We start from the raw sequence: 6,611 nt of genomic DNA on the forward strand, positions 1-6,611 counted from the left end.
TTAAAATGATTTCACAATGAATCCACTAGGCTTGATGCACATAATTTCCATGTAAGCCATATTATTCACCACCCCCTGCAAAGTTTCATGTGGATCAAGAACATCCTCGTCACACATATGGCCAAGATGTAGTGCATGAGATTGTGTATTTCCTAAGGAATCAATGTAATCAATGATGCCATGTTGATTTATCACCTTGGAAAAAAAAGTTGAGTATACATGGCCTCACACCCAAATACATTCCCCAGAAAAGCCATTTGCAAAGACTCTATAACAACCTTCAAATGGCGATAGCAGAAATATCAATGTGATCCTCTTGAAGTTTACAATTCAAGACATTGAGCTCTCCAAGGACATCTGCAAAGAAGTGAAAAAGAAACTGTATTTTGTAGTTTGTGAGGTATGCATACAAGTCTGCTTCTTCTGCCTTCAAGACAATCAATAAAGTTCGCGCATTAAGCGCACTACCCCTATCATAACTTGACCTTTTGAGAGCCAACGAACATTGTGCATTTTTAACAACTTCATCTTTCCATTGTGACCAACATTGAAGTCCTTTACAACTTTTGCCAATGATAGATGGTTCTTTGCGGATTTGGAAACCCATTCATACAACTTGTTGGCCACTTTGTTCACAAATTTGAATTCATTGTATAGTTTGAATGCATCATCTGCAATTAAGGACTCCCTATGTGCAACAAAATGAAAACTCAAAAGATGCGACACATCCTTCTTTAATCTCAAAACCACACCATTATTAGCACCTATCGTAACACTGGCACCATCAATTGGAATGCCTATCATTTTATGCAATGTAAGCTTCATTTTGACCAGAAATGCCATCTAGGTGGTATACAAGCTTTCAACTTTAACATTTTTGGCATGCAACAAATCCATAAATGACATGCATATAATAGGCCCATTTCCATTCTCTCGCATGTAAGTAACATAAATAATTATGTATTGTTGAGTGCTCACATCTGTACTCTCATCAATTTGCAAACAATAACAGGGACTAGCAACAATTTTCCCTTTTAGTCTCTTCAAATAGATCTATTTGATGGAATTTGCAAACTCCTTTCTAGCACTTTCGCTCAAATAAGCTAAATATTTACTTGCAATTGGCATATTCGATGTCCGCATGAAATGATGAAAATTGCAAAGCTTTGAAAACTCATCAAAAGGAAAATTTCTACGAACCACAAACCACAAAGTTTGCATGACTGAGATGATTCTTTCTCTCTCCTCATTTGTCAACACTGCAATGTGTTTCTCTATGGGAACTATGGTTTGTTTAGTGTAAGCATCCCATATTGCCTTCGCATCTGAATGCGGACTTGACATCGCATGCTCATCTAATGTAGACCTTTGCAAGATTGAAAAACGTTCTCCACTAAATTGAGTCTTTTGATGTGCAAAGATGCACCACCTACATTTGACTCTCTCTTTTCCATTATTATCAATAATTGGAAAAGCCCAAGGATGAGGTATCATCCAGCTTTCTATCCATCGTAGTGCATACTTCTTTTTGCTAGAACTACCTTCAGCCTCATTGTTACCTAAAGTTGTAGTAGCTGCCTCACCGGCCTCTTTGTCTAGAGAAAGTTGAGGATCATGCAAGCCAAGGACTTGTTGAATGGTCCTCTACTTTTTGTTTTTCTTAGGTTGTCCAAGAGTGGACATCTACCAATAAATTCCAAGAACACATTATAAACTATCTTTATGACTACAAAAGCTATATTAAAATATACAAACCAATTTTTTAAAAATAAAAACACTTGCGATACATTGATTGAAACAAAAGAAATACATCTTTGATGGCCAAAATCTAGTCCAAAAGAAAGTTACATTGATTGAAACAAAAGAAATACACCTTTGATGGCCAAATGTAACTTTCTTTTGGACTAGATGTTGCCCAAGATGTATTTCTTTTGTTTCAATCTGGCTTACATGGCAATTATGTACATCAAAAGCTTGGTGAACTCATTGTCAAATCATTTTAAGGTTGATTTTGATCTCTTTAATTGAGGCGGCAATGTACTTTAGCCCAAAGGATTATGATCAGGACTTACAAAAACTAGATTTCTTTACGATAAGGTGGCTAGATGTATTGTGCAAACATTTTGGAAAAGGAGCCAACTCTTTCATTAATGAAGAAGAATGCAAATCTTTTATCACACACATTCATAAATGCTTCAAAGGTAAGAGTATGCATTCAGCTTGGCAAGATTATTGCAACCATGAAGAATGAGAGGTATCTTTTCCATGGACCATGAAATTATGGAGAACTCCATTTCTACTTCCACTTTCATCAGTTGCCTGTGAAAGAGACTTCTCAAAAATGAATAAGATAAAAAACAAGTCTCAAAATAGATTGTCGCTTGCATCATTGGGCTTAGCAATGTTTGTTGGATTCAATACTCCAAAGGCTTCATGTCCTCGAGACGTATTGTGGGAAGAATGCTTTGATATGTGGAAATCTATGAGGAAACAAAGGATAGCAAGCTTGGAAACAATCTGATTGTTGCTATGGAGTTTTATTTGCTTGGATATTCAAGCTAGGCCATATGATTTTGTATCGAGGGCTCTTTTGCATTGTATTGGTATTGAAGGACTTCTAATCTTCTTTCAAGGTAGTTTTTATTCTCCAATTTTGTACTTAAATGATGGAAATGAACTCATATTCGTTATGTCATTGGTTTCATTTGCTCTATTTCTGTGTACTCTTTAAACACTTACCAAGCTGTGGTCCATGGATTGTGGTTTGAGAATACATTGTTTAAATAATGAATTTTGTCGAAGTTATATTAGAAGGATGGTTAAAATGCATGGAAGAGTGTGAAATAAGCGAAATATTAATGTATGAGAATATAAGATAAGTGAAATATTAGTTTTTTTTGTATTTTGATGTAGATAGGTGGAAAATTTTCCTTTTGTTCAAAAGAAGGGCAATTGTAAATTTTGGCCTTCAATGTAGAAGGGCATAAGCTGCACATGACTGTCATTAGACATTTGGCTTAGCCCTTCACATCCCATCACACTGATTTGAATGGCATCAAAAACTATCGCTGATAAGATTTTTCCACTGTCGCAGACTTGTTGTCTTTTTGTGCACTAAAGCCGTAAAATTACAAATGCATTAAAATCCAATGCCGATAACGTTGTGAAACTTTGCCAAAATTAGCATAGTTGCAAATCTTCGAGCTTAGTTTTACAGCGCCTCGCCATGGTGAGGCTTAGTTATCTAAAAAGTAATGGATAACTAAGCCTTGCGTGACCATGCCCTTACATTTGTGCCGCTTTGAAATTCAAAAATATTGCTTAAGAGAAAGAGGAAAAGGAAATTTACCTCCTAGATTTTCACAAAAATAGTGTAAAAATATTAAAAATTAGGTCAATTTTTCAAAATTTCATCTTAGAAACCTCATCAAGAGGAATTGTGTAAGGTTCTAAAAATGATTTTTCCCAAACACTGTGTGACTCACGAGTCATTAGCTCAAATCTTGGAGTGGGTTTGAAGGACTCCATAGTATTTTAAAAGATATGCACTACCAAATAGAACCCTTCCCTATGGAAGGATACCGTTTCAGCTTGCCCTTCTGTCGTAATAACAAAATAACACAAAATTTACAAGTCAATTTTTACTGAATAGCATAAGATTGTTATTCAATTTATCGCTCTCTCTCCTTGCACTTGGCAATCAACAATTGGTTGCTTTTTCAAGCAAGTAAAAAATAATTGCTTCAATAGAGAGTTCCACGACGACAAACTCTCCCTTCACAAACTTGACATCTAGTGCTCTCTCTCTCTCTCTCACTCACTCTCTCTCTCTCTCTCTCTCTCTCTCTCACACACACACACACACACACACACACACACACACACACACACACACACACACACACACGGTTAGTTCTGGCATGTTGCTATTTCCTTAGTATAATTTGCTAGGATTGTTGGCCAACGGTGCCCTTGGTGTATAACCAGCTTGAATTCACTAGGTTTTTTTTTTTTAGTAGTACCTTAATGGTATCTAACCCTTGGTTGTTTATTGGGTTAAGTGGGGTGGATGCATTGCCTTGCTATATCCTTGGTATAATTGGCTAGGTTTGGAAACCTTGGGTGAATAATGGCTTGAATTCGCTAAACGATATTAGAGGGTGGTACCTTAATGGTACCTAACCCTTGTAGTTAAAAGGGGTTATGATCATTTGGTGCGTTTCTTGGCTCTGTAAACCCTGTCATTTTTTGCTTAACTTCACGGTGGCTCCCTCCTGATGAGTCTACGCTACAATACCCTCTAAGTTCTCTCTCTCTCTCTCTCTCTCTCTCTCTCTCTCTCTCTCTCTCTCTCTCTCTCTCTCTCTCTCTCTATACTAGGCGATGCTGCTGTATACCAGTACCTCTTGATGCTGGGCCCGCCATCTTGCACTGGAGGAATGTGACCACTAGCTCCAAATGCTATAAAAGGTGATCTCCCATGCTCAGTTAGCATTGGTATTGTATGCTTCTGTGGTGTATGTGTGTACTTGAGAGTTGTTGTTTGTACATTGGGATTGTGAGGGTGTTACCCGCAAGAGGTGTAGTGTTGACGTTGTCGGCTCTATGGCAAAAGGTAAGGATAAGCAGGCTATTGTGGAGCTGGCTGCTCCGACTTAATCTCAGGTGACCTATGGCATTAATATGGACTACTGTCCGAACGCTTGGATGTGATATGATTCACTTGTTGTTATGGTATTCTTCATGCATATGCCGGAATATATATAAATGGCAACTTCTACTGTAACATTTACAACACTGGCCTTTTTCACCTTACGGGTTTAAAAAAGGCTTTCAATTTTGGTTAACTTATCATTGGCATATACATGTGCATCCTTTTGTCTGCGGCTTTGGTTTTAAAATTTCTTTTGAGGTTGGGATACCTGGCAATGCATATCTACATGCTTTTTCATAGGCATGTTTTAAGAATGCCTTGAATTGCTGTTTTAGCTAAAATGAAATGAAACAAGCTCTTGGTGAATGGCCCTATATGATAGGGTTGACCTTTTGTGGGGCTAAACATATGGCATGGTATACTCTGTTATGGCTGGCACGACTGGTATGATATTGATGTTGTGCCTTTGAGGTTGTTATCGAGCTTACCACCATTACCGCTTGGTTTCAATGTATACTGTTTTAGTGTTGTGGATATAGAGCCTTAACATTTGCTCACTTAGCCATGAATGGGTGGTTGTGTACAAGGTTATGGTGGATTGTGGCCACAATGGTTATTCTACTGATGTGTGCTTCTGAGGTTGGTACTGAGCTTACCATTTTTTCTCAGCTACGGTCTATGCCGATTTAGTGTTATGTATATTGACCCTTTGTAAAATTGCTCAACATGGGTGAATATGGTTATTAATGGTTGTGAACAGGGTTATGATTGATTGTGTCTGATTATGGTTAAGTGAATGGTTATGAAAGGTTGTGGATTATGTTAGATACGGTTGTAAATGGGCTACTCATGAGGTTGTAAATGGCTGCTTATTGCATGAAAGTTATGGGCCATGGTGACTCACTTTCCTAGATTTTTGAACAAATGTGGAGCTATGGAATATCCCATCTATATGTTGTATGTTTTAGGGGAGTACCACTCATACTTACTACCTTACATGTGGTTTCGACTCCGTCTAGGGAGGTGTAGGACTTACTAACATCCTTTTATGTGAGAGGAGGTAACTCCAACGTATAGATTGACTGCACGTATGAGCACTGTCACTGACCATGAAGAAATAGTGGCAATTAATGTCAAACTCTGTAAATTCAAGAAACTTGTATATGTGGCCAACTTCAAGGCTGAATTGCCTCATAAAACTCGTCTCCGACCTTATCTCATAGAGCTTGCAAAGCTAACGCTAGAATGGTAACAGGACACTTTTATGTCCTTGGACACTTTTGTGTCCTGTTAAGTGACCATTTTGCTTGAATTATTTGAAGAGTATGAGAATGGATTTCTAGGTGCTGTATATCCACAAAGTTGCCTCATGAGCTGAAAAAAACTTAACTAGAAATGTTTTTGGAGTATTGATCTCACCATTAACCTTACTCTTGCACAACATTTTTGAACCTAAACTGTGTGAAAAAACGGGTCCTGTTTTTGGCTTTTTTTCAATTTTTGGCAGCTATACCACTCTAAACTTCATGTTTGTGAGGTTTAGATGGCTAGAGGTTAGGGATTCATAGTTCTCAACATGTTTTGATGCTTGTAGGGAGAGCTAAGTGTTAAAATTGAAAGTTATGAACAATTTACAAGAATTGCATAATCCTGTTTTTTGGCCAAAATTAGCACTTTTATGATTTTTTTGGGGGCTTTCTTGATATCCAAATTCAATTTTTATTGTGTAAGTGTAACATATAACATAAAGATAATCTTCCTTGAGTTTTGGGGGACCTAATATTCTATATAGCATAGTATATGATGATGGTTGAGTTTTTTGATTGCTGAAGAATACGATACATTTTAGAGTAGCAAGTATAACTTTCTCAATATTGCTAGTTTCTTAGGCCAATTGTGTGTATTTTGTAGGTAGTAACCATATCTAATCATAGACTACAAACTTGGCTAGATATTG

General features: G+C 37.2%; 2 pseudogenes; one reads left to right on the plus strand and one right to left on the minus strand.

Moving 5' to 3' along the window:
- Positions 1-1,221, minus strand: LOC147428548 (uncharacterized; annotated as a pseudogene).
- A 729-nt stretch (positions 1,222-1,950) lies between these two features.
- Positions 1,951-2,521, plus strand: LOC147428549 (uncharacterized; annotated as a pseudogene).
- Positions 2,522-6,611: the final 4,090 nt, after the last annotated feature.

The sequence above is a fragment of the Adiantum capillus-veneris genome, chromosome 23, assembly GCF_014529385.1.
Source record: "Adiantum capillus-veneris isolate H3 chromosome 23, ASM1452938v2, whole genome shotgun sequence".
Classification (NCBI taxonomy): domain Eukaryota; kingdom Viridiplantae; phylum Streptophyta; class Polypodiopsida; order Polypodiales; family Pteridaceae; genus Adiantum; species Adiantum capillus-veneris.